General features: G+C 50.6%; 1 long non-coding RNA gene across 1 annotated transcript; it reads right to left on the bottom strand.

The window, feature by feature from the left end:
- Positions 1-8,123: 8,123 nt before the first annotated feature.
- On the bottom strand, positions 8,124-9,881 carry LOC118299857. The gene is made up of 3 exons (XR_004789965.2): positions 9,534-9,881; positions 9,230-9,353; positions 8,124-8,777 (listed from the first exon to the last, which is right to left on the bottom strand). It is a non-coding gene; the product is annotated as an uncharacterized LOC118299857 (long non-coding RNA).
- Between the last annotated feature and the right edge of the window lie 3,676 nt (positions 9,882-13,557).

Here is a 13,557-nt window from a genome sequence, read left to right as displayed (position 1 = left end):
TTATATTATATATATAGATATATATATCTATATATATATATGTTTGGTGCGGATTCAAAAACACTAATTCTGCCGTCAAATGAAAAGAAAACAACCTCAGACACGAACAGTGGTCTTTTACCTGGAGACAGATATGGGAGGAGCCGTAACTGAAATGGATATCGACCGACGCTGCACAAAGTGTTGGTGGGTGCCAGTTTGTTTGAGAAGCCGGGAAAAGGGTGACACGATGAGGTCCTCGCTGACTCCGATAAGAGGCATCCTCGTCGGAAAAATATGGCTGCGGCGGCCATGTTTTTTTCCCGATCAGTCTGATCGTCATCATTATGAGGTCGGGGTCGAGGAGGCCTCGTGTTCTAAACCGACCAGTTCTAAGCCGTCACTCTCTTCGAGTGTTTTTTTCCGACGAGGGATCTACGATACCGCCCTTTTTTTTTTTTTGTTATGTGTCACCGGTCGGGCGAACTGTGGAACTCCTTCGCCGAGTGAGACGGATACTGTGATTCCTGTTGGTTCTGGACAGAGGAGGTGGAGGGCAGGAGGTCAAAAATAGTCGCTGGCGCCCGCGCACCGACGCTCGCTTGTCTTCATAAACAGAGGTCACGCGGGGGGTCGGAGGGGAGGGGGGGGGGCGGTGTCATTCCCGAAAGGGTTCATGTACTTGAGCTTGGCATTTTTCATATTTACATTGCTCGGTCGTCTCAGAAGATCTGTTTGTGATATCACCCCCCTCACTGTTTGTTTGTGGTCCTTTCTTCTCAGCTAATGCTCCCTCCCTCTCTCCCTCCCTCCGTCCGTCCCTCCCTCCCTCCCTCCATCCGTCCGTCCCTCCCTCCGTCCCTCCATCCCTCCGTCCCTCCATCCCTCCCTCCGTCCCTCCATCCCTCCGTCCCTCCATCCCTCCCTCCGTCCCTCCATCCCTCCCTCCCTCCCTCCGTCCCTCCATCCCTCCGTCCCTCCATCCCTCCCTCCGTCCCTCCGTCCCTCCCTCCCTCCGTCCCTCCATCCCTCCCTCCGTCCCTCTGTCCCTCCCTCCCTCCGTCCCTCTGTCCCTCCGTCCCTCCCTCCCTCCCTCCATCCGTCCGTCCCTCCCTCCGTCCCTCCATCCCTCCGTCCCTCCATCCCTCCCTCCGTCCCTCCATCCCTCCGTCCCTCCATCCCTCCCTCCGTCCCTCCATCCCTCCCTCCGTCCCTCCATCCCTCCGTCCCTCCATCCCTCCATCCCTCCCTCCGTCCCTCTGTCCCTCCCTCCCTCCGTCCCTCTGTCCCTCCGTCCCTCCCTCCCTCGTTTCTATCTCTCTCCTCCGTGTGATGCTTTCTCAATCTTTTTCGTTGTTTTCTCTCTCTCTCCCTCGCCGTGAACAGAACCGAACTTGATATACTCGCTTGCTTCCATTTTACCCGCACGAGGACGTTTAGACTTCGAACGTACAGAAGAAGAAAAAAAAAAACACAACCTGCCGGGCTCCTTGTGTTGACGGCGTCTCCGGCGGACGCGCGACCGTGACGTGAACACAGACAGAAAACAGACAGCAGCGAACCTGTTTCCCCTGGCAAACCTGCACAAAACAACAACGACAACAAAATGAAACGACAAGAAAGAAAACAGAAAACCACGGAATCTTTTCGAGTAGATCTACTTCCAGCGCGCTCAGTTTTCTTTGAACTGTTTCGGCCCGTCTGTCCCGCACCTGGCTGCCTGCGCGCCGCCCTGAACAGAGCGCCTCTGTTTGGGCGCCCCCAGACGAATCTGCCGAGCCGGACGGAAAATAAATCAGCTCCACATTCATTAGAGAAAAGAGAAGCTGTGGGCAGATTTATTTCATTATTGGGTCCCTCTCTCCTTTTTAGCATCCGCTTAGCTTTTCTCCCCCCACTCTACCTTCTATACCCCCCCCCCCCCTTCTCCCCCCTCTCCCGTACAGCGATCCAGCTCTCTAAGGTCATCATTCATCTCGTTCATCTCGTTCCTCTCGGCTCCTCGCGGCGCTGAGGGCCCTCGGCCGTGCTTCTCCGGCGGATCCTCTTCAAAGGGGGAGACGGCGTGTTGGCCATCTCCCCGCGCTTTGCGGTTTTTCGTGCAGGGTGCTGTGAAATACGCCCCAAAATTGCTGCATAATGGCCCAGTGAAATGCCCCCCCACCCCCGGCCCCCCCAACCCTGCCAGGAGAGAGGCCTGCGCTCTCTGAAACAACACAGACAAAAACCTGCAGCGCAAATACGCCCGCTCTGTTCGTGGCGAGGCCGAGGCCCTCGTGGAAAGAATCAAGCCCATTAGGGTGGAATATTTCCATAGTGCGCTATCCGTTTTTCCCTCTTTACCCCTCACACTCGGGGGGCTTTGGATGCGATTCCCGTACCTTGCCCTCCCCTTGGGCAGCAGGGGGGGGGGGCAATCCATCACGCACTAATTATCCACTCTCTCTTTCTTTCTCATATGCGTACTGAAGAGTTTTAGGGCCTGGCACAAGAAGGAAAAGTGCGTGGGAAGATATTGTTTTACATTTAACATTTCGAGATTAAAATTGAAATGTCGAGAATAAAGTTGAAATGTCGAGAATAAAGTTGAAATGTCGAGACTAAAGTCGTGATTTCGAGGTTAAGCTCGAAATAGCCCTAAACGACTGCTGTCACACATCCACATTAACCAACGTTAGCAAAGCTACGCTAGCTTCGGTAACTGCGCGGCTCTCAAAATTCATTAACGGTTGTTTTGCAATTGAACGTCATCGCGTCAGGACACGCGTTGACGTCCACGTGCCAACACCCGTTGCCCCGCAGTCGTTTCTTCCAGATTCAGCATGTCAATAACAATAATATTGCAACTTTCCAACTTGGTTAGCGGCATAGCGTTAGCTTTGCAAACTGGCTAACAGAACGTCAACATCCTGTTGTTTTGGTTGCTGCTTAAGAAAGTGCTGCCGGGTCACGATTTATCTTCTCAATCAACCGCAATCAACCCGGCCACACGATCTACTAGCTAGAAACTACCGTTACATGCGATCTAAGATAGCGCTATTTTGTTTATATCTTGTCGTAACTATTCAGTTATTAAACTGATTCAGTTATTTAACAGCATAACTGAACTAGTTTAATGTAAAGTTCTGTGACTCCTTTATATAACGCAAGAACAACGGTTCACTGGACCTGGCCGAAAATGTCAATCACACATTTCAACTTTATTCTCGACATTCCGACCTTTATTCTCGAAATGCAAGATTTAAAAAAATATCTTCCTCTCATTTTTTTTCCAATGCCTTTGCCCTTATACTCTTCCGTACATGCGCACAGTATAATCCTAAAAGTGTTGATTTGTTATCATTCTGTCCCTGCGAGGCTGGTTTACACGCTGAGGTCACGCAGCAGCTGAGGGGAAAAAATAAACTGTGAACCCGCTCAACCCATATCTGACATTCATGTGAAAATTATTATTTAAACTCTGTTAAAAAAGCATGTTGATCTAGATTTGTACTTGTGCAGACTACATGGCATTAAGTCGGCTTACCATTACTGCAGGAACATAACTCAGGCCCCTTTGAAAAGAATCACCTGGTGCCTGCACACGTGTGACGGCCTTGTGTCTCGTGTCTCCCCCAGCTGCTGACAGTACAAGTCACTTTGAGCCGCTATCAGCTCAAATACTCTCAGCATCCTCCGAGGAAGGAAGCGGGGGCAAGCGGCATTTCAGTGCCCCGCAAAAGCTCTGCAAACCGCCATCTCCCCGCGGGGACGCTGGCTATTTTTGGACCGAAGGGCGGATCGCGTTACCACTACAACAAGACCCGTCAGACAGGAAACGGCCCGGCAGCGCCACCCAGCAGCGCCCTGCATTCTTGGCCCTCGGCCCGACTGACTGACTGACTGACTGGGCACCGGTCAGTGAGAGGAAAGCCCCAACAGAACAAGAGAGCAATCTTCTTCTTCAACTCCGGATGACCTCTTCCCCCTTCTGAAGTTGGTGCACGCACACGCGCACACGCAAACGCCATTAGCCCTGTGTGACACAATTATATATCACCGCACCCAGTGAGCTCAGCCACACATCTTAAAAATCTCTTGAACATATTCCGTGTCCAAAAAAACCCCTGTTAGTTGTGTACTTAAAGCAACAGTGTGTAATATTTAAAAGAACGCATTCACAGAAATTGAATATACTGTCCATAACTATGTGTTCATTTATGTATAATCAACTTTGAATGAGTTAAATATAGTAACCTGGGGTGGACCCGACCTCCGTGTGAGTCTCCATATTTGCTACATCGTGTTGAACACGGTTGTTGAACTAAACGGTTCCAGAATACGTCGCGTTCGCGTTGAATTTTCAGACGCTGCCGGAAACCGCAAAATGGAATCCAGCGGTGCGCCGCCATGAAGTGTCCCCTGTCGGTCGCTCAGTTGGGTTTGCGGTTTGCAACTTTACCACCAGGTGCCGCCAGAAAAATTACACACTGGGCCTTTAGAGAAAGAATGTTGATACCTCCTGATCCAAACTGCATTTTGAAATCTACGATTTCTGATATATTTGTGTTTGTTCCACAGTGTGTTTTATTCGGTTTTGCCGCAACGTGGCGGATGGAAATAAATTCGCTCGTCGGTATCGGCCATTCATGGCGCTTGAGCACCCGCACAGATTATGGTCCGAGTTAGTGAAAGCAAGACTAAATCAACGGCCGTTACCGTATACGCCGGCATGACATAGACGCCGGCATGACATAGACGCCGCATGACATGGTGACATGTTGTGTTGCTGTTTGTTTCGTGTGAACATTCCTGGGGTTAGCTGAAGAAACCGCAGCGTTATCATGTGGGGACATATCAAAGGCTTGCGCGGCCACCGGGGCTGAAGTGGAGAGAGCGTGGGAGGTGTGTGATGTAACCCCCGCCCTCTTTCCATCTGTCCACCGAAAACGCGCGAGTGCATACTGTACACGAGTACAGTATGCACACGCGTGTGTGGCCGGGACGAGGCTGATTGAATGCGTCGCCATGTCCTCGAACCAAACCCCTCCGACGGGGTGGGGGGGGGGGGAAACCCCTGCGGTACATCCTTGTGAAGTGCGCAGAAGATGGATGGTATACGGTGTAAAGACCTGTGATGTATTCCAAATAATGTGTCAAGTAAAATCATAACTTCATTAGTTATATATGGGTTTTTTTCTTCTTCTTCTTCTTGTGGTTATAAACTTTCCAGAATAATTCTAACAAGCCTAACAGTGTTAGAGGAGGAGGAGGAGGAGGAGGAGGAGGAATGTGTGCGCCAGGGCCTGGTGTTCACATCAGTCTGACCTCGGGGGGTGTTAAAAGGGGGCTTGTTTCTTCACCATTACTTCGCCGGCTCGGGTTACACACCTCTCCGCCCTTTCGGTGGAAGCAAGGCGGCGGCGGCGGCGGCGGCGGCTCAGGTCGGCGGACCACTTGCCCCCTCGGCCCCGCGTGCTCTCTCGTCAAGTCTCTCGGCACGGACGGCTTTTAACAAACGCTATAAATGTTGGACGTCCCTGTCAGCATGTTTACGGTCCCCAAAAGTGCAGTTGTCAGAGAGTTGTCCTGCGGTGTGGGGTTTCGGCGAAAAAAATGAACATCGCTGGCCCTTTTTTTTTTTTTCCCCTTCCCGCGCGGCCCGCGAACGTTACTGACACCTATATTACTGAGTATTTATAGGGTCTGGTTTGTGAGCCGTAATCCTCGTCTGCCCGAAAAATGTGCTTCTGCAAAGATTCTCACACACACACACACACACACACACACACGGGCCACTGAAGCAGACAGACTACATCATTATACCAGAGAAACCTTTTAGCCTCCTTTTTTTTTCAATGTCGCACTGCATCGCAAGCACGCGGTTCAAAGAGACGGGAGTCTCTCTCTGCGTGCTTGTGTGTGTGTGTGTGCGTGTCGTCATATTGTTCTTGTCACTTTAAATAGCAAGTAGCCTCACGCCTCAGTTCCTATCTGTGTGTGATGGAGTTCACACTGTGGCCCACGTCGATGGCCAAAAACCAACACGTAGAGCACGTTCATTGGTTGGAAGGTGAGAGAGAGAGAGGGAGTCAGGAAGAAGGAGTCAACCGTCTGCCCCTCTTTCATCATTTCTCTCCCCCTCCTCCTCCTCCTCCTCCTCCTCCTCTTCCTCTCCCTCCAGGCTGCCGCCGTTGCCGCTGCTGCCCGAGAACCCACCTTCATTAAAACTCACTAGAGGGTTATGAATGGGCCTGTCTGGCGCGCTGCACGGCCTTGAAAGCCCGGCTGGTTCCTATTACAGACTCTCGGAGTGCACAAGTGTGTGTGTGTGTGTGTGTGTGTGTGTGTGTGTCTGTGTGTGTGTGTGTGTGTGTGTGTGTGTGTGTGTGTGTGTGTGTGTGTGTGTGTGTGTGTGTGTGTGTGTGTGTGTGTGTGTGTGTGTGTGTGTGTGTGTGTGTGTGTGTGTGTGTGTGTGTGTGCATGGGTGAATGTGTGTGGGTGAATGTGTGTGTGTGTGTGTGTGTGTGTGTGTGTGCGTGTGTGTGTGTGTGAGAGAGTGTGTGTGAGAGTGTGTGTGAAGAGAGCTCAGTCATCTGACACTGAGGGCTAACAGGTACTGGTTAATCCCTGGCAGGTAGCTGAGATGAGACCCAGGATTCAGGTGCTGCCGGAGGTGGAGAGAGGGAGGGAGGGAGGGAGGGGGGGAGGGCGGCGGTCGTCTGCAGAGATGGAGAGAAAAGTTGGAGGAGAGAGATGTAACCCTCTTTCCTGTCTTTTTTTCTTTTTTAATTGGCCCTACCAGGGTGTCCATCTCAACCCTCGGGGACATCTCGCATCCTCTTCCCGATCCCGCGTCCTCGTCCTCTCCTCTTTTCTTCTCCACCTCCTCCGTCTCCCACTCGCAAAAACCCTCCCAAACCTCACCTCTCTCACTTCCTCTCCGCTCTCTTCTCTTTCACCTGCCCTGCGTAATTCATGAGTGTTGTGTCCCCCCCCTCCTCTGTTCTTCTTCTGGCCGGGGTCCAAACACCAGGATGGGATGTTGGGCCCTGAGCCAGACCTTTTTTTTCCCGGGGCCCCCGTTTTTATGAAAGTGTATAAATCTGAGTGAGCCACAGATGGGGGGGAGGCACATATACACGCTCGGTCCCATGGCCTTTTGTTCTCATGTTGGTCTCTTACATGAATGTGGAGGGGGGGGGGGGGGGGGGGGGGGGCTGGTACAGTAGCTTCATGTTTCATGCAAAACAAGGCTTTGACTCTTACCGGTCGATTTGTTCAGGGGAATAATGGGAGTTGCGAGATCACTATCGCCATGAATCATAATTGCGACATAAATCCACGCAAATCGCGTCATCTCTGAATTTATCGGGATCCCCCACGTGATTTCTACGTGATGTTTCAGCCGTTGGCGTGGCTGCTCGTCGCTGTGGACCGGGGCGGATAAAGAGTGTGTGGGGGGGGGGGACACATACGTCTTTATTTATGATTCCGCTGTGTTTTGCCGGACACACACACACACACACACACACACACACACACACACTTTGTATTCCCAGGCCTGCGTAAATCGCCTAGCTCGCTCGCGGCCCTCCAGCGTTTCGTTCTCATGCCCTCCCAACCACCACACTCCCAGCGCTCACCCCCAGACAAACTGTTTTTCTCGCGGCCCCACCCCTCCACTCTCTCTTACTCCCATCAATAACACCCTCTTTCACAATAGTAACCTATACCCCCCCCCCCCCCCCCACGTCAACCATCCTAAATTGCCGCACAGTGCAACACATGTGCTTCCAATTAGGTTTCCCTTTTTGTCGAAGGAGTGGGGGCTCCCCGGGACCACCGCCCCCCCCTTTTCTTGTATTCACACACCCCCACTTTGGTTCACATGGACACACAGAGAAGTGAAGTGCGACTTGTATCGGACGCCTCCCCTGTGTGACGTGACAGGTGAAATTATTCAGCGATTTGTTGCATCTGTGGATTGTCCACAACAGGGTATTTTTCGCAACATGCTATCGGATGAAAATATGGAGAGAGATATACAATGCACACACACACACACACACACACACACACACACACACTCAAAATACATTTCCCTATTCAACCCCCCTTAATTGTTCATTCTAATGAATATGACAGCAAATAATATCTGCATGTTCCTTTAATTACACATGTTTAAAATGTATTCTTAACATAGGTCTACTTTAGAGCTGCAACAGTCAATCGATTAGTAATCGATTACTAAGAGAATCTCAAACTATTTTTGATTAATTGGTTGAAGTCGTTTTTCCGGAGAGGAAAAAAAGTCTAAATCCTCTGATTTCAGCTTCTTTAAGGTGAATATGTTCTGGTTTCTTTGCTCCTCTGTGACAGGAAAAACTGAACATCTTCAGTAGAAAACATCCTCTTTGAGTTTTGGTAAAACAAGACATTCTATGGACCAAACGAGTAATCGAGGAAATAATCGACAGATTCGTCGATGATGAAAATAACCGTCAGTTGCGGCCCCAGTCTACTCAGTTTGTCTCTTAGGAGCTGTCACTGAGGAAATCTCTCCATCAGTAGAGAGGGGGGGGCAGTTCTGGCTGTGGCCACTAGAGGAGCCCCCGACAACACATGAAACACCAGCCCCCGCGGCCCAGTCGGTGACACAACACTCGCGCTGCCTCGGATGCCGTTCGGAAGGAGTCTGCAGGGTGAAGCCCCTCGGACCAATCCGCTGCGCCGATCCTCCTCCACGCCGCGACCTGATGATGTGGCCCATGCGGTCTCCGCTAACCCCTCAAACATCCAACGAGTTCTGGGAGGTCCTGCCATAAAACATCATTCAGTACTGGACTGAATGTGAACTTGTACAAGGCGGGAGAATGTGAACACACACACACACACACACACACACACACGTTGTTTACTGGTGACTCACACAGCAGCATTGTTTAAGTGTAGTTGTTTTCTAGGCCGCCGCCGCTGCTGCTGCTGCTGCTGCTGCTGTGCGGCTTGTAATTGAAATTACCGTTGCCAGGGAAACGCTCTAATTTGGCTTCAGTGTATAGACACACTGCGGTTTTCAGCAACAGGTGCCTGTTATTTTTGGTTGCTCCGTTGCAGGGCGCCATGTTTTTAAGTACTTTTTTTTTGGTGTGTGTGTGTGTTTGTGTGTGTGTGTGTGTGTGTGTTTGTGCGTGTGTGTGTGTGTGTGTGTGTGTGTTTGTGCGTGTGTGCGTGCGTGTGTGCTGGTGTGTGTCCTACCGTGCTACAGTACCTTTTGCATCTTCACAGGGACAAAAATACACCGCCGCGAGCCGAGACGAGCAGGAGCGAACGAGGCTCTGCGGTTCGCCGAGCTCCGCACCCATGGGATCCGTCGCATTTGTTTACCGACCCACCTAAAGGTGTGAGGTTCAAAAAAAGAAAAGAAAAGAACAACCCCTTTATACCTCCATTCGGTTCTCACACACACACACGCGCACACGCACACGCACACACACACACACAAACACACACACACACACACACACATGCATGCAAACCAGACCCAGGGAGGAAAAAAAAAAAAATCAGGTTACCAAAAGACGCCGTGTGCTCTGAAAAAACAACCGCCATGCGATGTGACCTTTTCAGGTTTTTCCATTCCTCTGTTAAAACTACAGGCTGATGCACGAGGGTGCGAGCTGAGATACGCTCTGATTACACTTCACACACACACACACACACACACACCTCACACCCCAGCTCTCTATCTGCGATATGAAACTGCAGGACTATCGGCCACACTTACAGTGGCATCAGTTTAAATGACGTTCACAGAGCTAGACCGAACGTCCGCCGCCGCCGCCGCTCGAAGCCTTCGCCGAGCTCAAACGCGTTTCTTGGGGACGACTTTGAGAGAGGAAGTGTGCTGGTGATGATGTTTGTGCCAGAAATAATAATGACTCTGTTATCTTATCTCACAACCGATCACGTTTTTGATGTGAAGGAAAGCAGTACTAAACATCAAGATGCTTTATTGCACGTTTGCAGATGTCTAAATGTGAAGAGACACATAAGAACAACATGTTAAAGCTGCGATAAAGGAAAATAAAAAAGCAGAGAAGAATAAGATTTGGATGAAATTAGAGATAATCGGTTGCTGTACACTGCAATTAGTTGCTGCAATGCGAAGCCCTGAAGTCAATTAAAGGGGAAAAAGAAAGAAAGGACAAATGAGATGAGATATTTATTATTTATTTCACTTTGAACGTGGCTGAAGTTCCAGGAAGTCGCTTCCATCCGCGTGTGCAGCGTCGTAAGCAGTGTCTGCAGCACCAGACCTGACACCTGAGGAGGGACCTGCTGGCTTTACGTTCCTCCGGCAGTCCTGCACAGTCCTGCAGTTAAATCTGACAGAGACACAATCATACACAAACTAATAATCTGAAATGTGCACATAGTGGTCGTGATGGTTTGTTTGGAAGAGAGACAGAGACAGAGAGAGACAGAGACAGACAGAGAGAGAGAGAGAGAGAGAGCGAGAGAGGGGCTGATGGGTTTTGCACAGCTCGCAGAAAGTGGCCGGTTGTGGGGTGGGGGGTTAGGTCGGGGGGTCGGGGGGTCGGGGGGTTTCCACCACAAAACTGTCAACAGTGTTCTGCAAAATCATTAAAAAAAAAAAAAGTGCTGATGGGTTTGCTAAAAATATTCTGTTATAGGACAAAAAAAAAGATGTTTCGATTTTAAAACCTCCGGTGCTCAGAAACGAGAGGTCGCGCAAGGTTCACGTTCCACCGCGCGGCCGACGTGCTTCTTTTTGTGCAAAGTCACGTCTGCGTTGTTACGTTAGAGAAAGACACACGTAGGAAATAAAAAAGACATATGCACACATACATACACACACACACACCTCGTGCATGCACATGGACCTACACACACACACACACACACATACACATACACACACACACACCTCGTGCATGCACATGGACCTACACACACACACACACACACACACCTCGTGCATGCACATGGACCTACACACACACACACACACACATACACATACACACACACACACCTCGTGCATGCACATGGACCTACACACACACACACACACACACACACACACACCCTTTCTTGCTGGTGTCTTCACACATTCAAGGCATTCAGTGATAAATGTCTTGCAAACGAGAGGGGACGGAGGGGGGGGGGGGGGTCTTCTGACCTTAGCCACTGTGTCCACCCACCGCAGGCTCCAGGGAGCCCCCACCTCCCTCTGACCCGCTGCCTGGGTGATCTATGTTTGAGAGAGAGACAGAGAAGGAGAGAGAAAAAGTTTGGAAAGAAAAAAGAAAAAAGACCTCTTACCCTGTGACCTCTCTCCAGGCCCCCCCCCGCCCCCCCGCCCTCCGGCCAGGGGAGCGAGGGCCCGGGGCCCACCGTGCCACGTCGGGCTCTCGCTGTGCGGTGCTCTCCCCTCCTCTGTTATTCCGACTCTCCGGTTACAGTCCTGCACCCAAGGGGGTCTTTAACAGGGGGCCTGGGGATCACAGGCCTGACTGTTAACAGCAGCTCCCGAGGGTGAAAGGCCTCGGACGATGCCCCGAGCCCCTCCGTGTCGCAAACTCCCCCGGCTTAGCAAACTCCGGGGAGACGTCAGCCCTGCTCCTCGAGGGGGGGGGGGGGGGTCAACTTTGTGCCAAAACTTCATGGATATCATGTGAACATAATAGAACATTGCATGATCTCAAATGCGTATATAATTCAATATATTTATTTCACAGATAATCATCGGCGTGTCTTTCTTGATTCGGACGTGTCATGTAAGTCACCTCCCCCACCCCCCCACCCCCAAAACTCACAAAATGATGGATTGCCGAGGAGAGGGTGAACTTTATACGCGTTTGCCTGTCATCTAAATATTCCCTCCGCTTTTGTCTCACCCCTCTCCCCGACCCGACCATTTATCTTTTTATTTTGACAGTGTGTGTGTCGTCGGCGCAAAATTTCCATCATCCCTCGAGAAAAAACCATTATCTCGCTTATGTCGCCGCGCTCGAACTCCGTCGGAATCAATCCCGACGCGGTAATTGACGCGCCGAGACCCCCATTTGCTCCTTCCGTCAAAATTACACTCGTCACTTTCCCGTCTGACCACGTGCCTCTCACGATAACAGTTGTCCTTTTTTTTTCTTCTCTTTTGCCCCCGACACACAGGTGGGATTCGTCTCGCTCTGTCGTTTCCGTTTGACTCTCTCTCTCTCTCTCTCTCTCTCCCCTCTTCTCAGTTAATCACATTAGTGTTAAAGGTGTGCGTGCGCGTGTGTGCGTGCGCTACAGTGTTATGTGTTTCATTATTCTGGTAAATAACTAGTTCTGCAGAATAGAAAGTCAAAGGGGCAAAAAAAAGAAAGTTCCCCGCGTTTGTTTTCACCTTTGGCTTCGTCGGCAGAGGAAGAAAAGAGAAGAAATGGCCACAACAAAGGCTTCACGCAGTCTACTACGTCCTCAAGATTAACAACTTCTTTTTCTTTCTTTTTCCTTGAACATACACAACATCTGATTGTGTCTGTGCACCGGCAGATGGTTGGCGGTGATAGTAATTACGCTGTTGCGTCTGGCCCGGCCGAGGATTTCCTCCGGGGAAGCGTCTGGCCGCGGCTGAAGCGATGCTCCATTGAAACTGGGTGGAGGTCCACGGTCTCGTAGGCGAGGAGCAGGGTGACCCTCTCCTCTCAAATACGCATATATACGTCGACGACGCACGCACACACACACACACACACACACACACACTGTGTCATGCCCCTCAAGTTCTATATTCAATCCCAGGATGTGATTTACATGTTCTTCGGCAGTTTTCTTTCTAAAAAATTCCACATCCTAACTTTTTCCTTTTCCTTTTTTAATTTTTTTATGTACACACTCGCCCGTACAGAACGCCCGCCCGCGTCGCCCATGACCCCCTTTGACGTTCCACTATCTCAGTCACGCAGACGCACATCACACCGATGTGCTCGTCAAGCCGGTGGCCTTGCTCCCCACCATTGTCTCCCATTCCTCCAGTTGTGACCCCGACCCCGCCACACGGCGGGGGGGGGGGGGGGGCTGTTCCTATTTATAATGGAGGGAAGGGGGGGTTTCCTCCTCTTGCATTGTTGCTGTTTGCCAGCGCTTCCTCTCTACTTCCTGTTTGTGCGGTGAATCAGTGGTCATCCCAGGGGTGGTTCTGTAAATTTTCTTAATGACTTAGGGAAAAAAAAAAAAAAAGGGGGGGGGGGGGGGGGGGGGGGGGGGGCTGAGGCTGCATGTGGGATGGAAGTAATCTGAGTCATGTCTGGATGATGTGTGGTCACATTAGCTTTTTGGATATGTGATATGTGATTTCATCCATTCTTCACTTCTTTCTTTTTTTAACAAACACATTTTCAGATTCAGGAGGAGCTCGGCATCGAACCGCCGGCCTCATGATCGACAGCTCTGCTAAACTGAGCTTTTACACCCAAGATGTTCTGAGCAACGTTTTCATTCGTGAGGTTGTTTCCAGTTTCTTTATAGGCAAGTCATCAATATACATTACTATGTGACGACATATTCATTCGTAATGGTGCATTTCCG

This window comes from Scophthalmus maximus, chromosome 11 (assembly GCF_022379125.1).
Source record: "Scophthalmus maximus strain ysfricsl-2021 chromosome 11, ASM2237912v1, whole genome shotgun sequence".
Classification (NCBI taxonomy): Eukaryota; Metazoa; Chordata; class Actinopteri; order Pleuronectiformes; family Scophthalmidae; genus Scophthalmus; species Scophthalmus maximus.
This window is presented reverse-complemented; position numbering and strand designations above follow the sequence as displayed.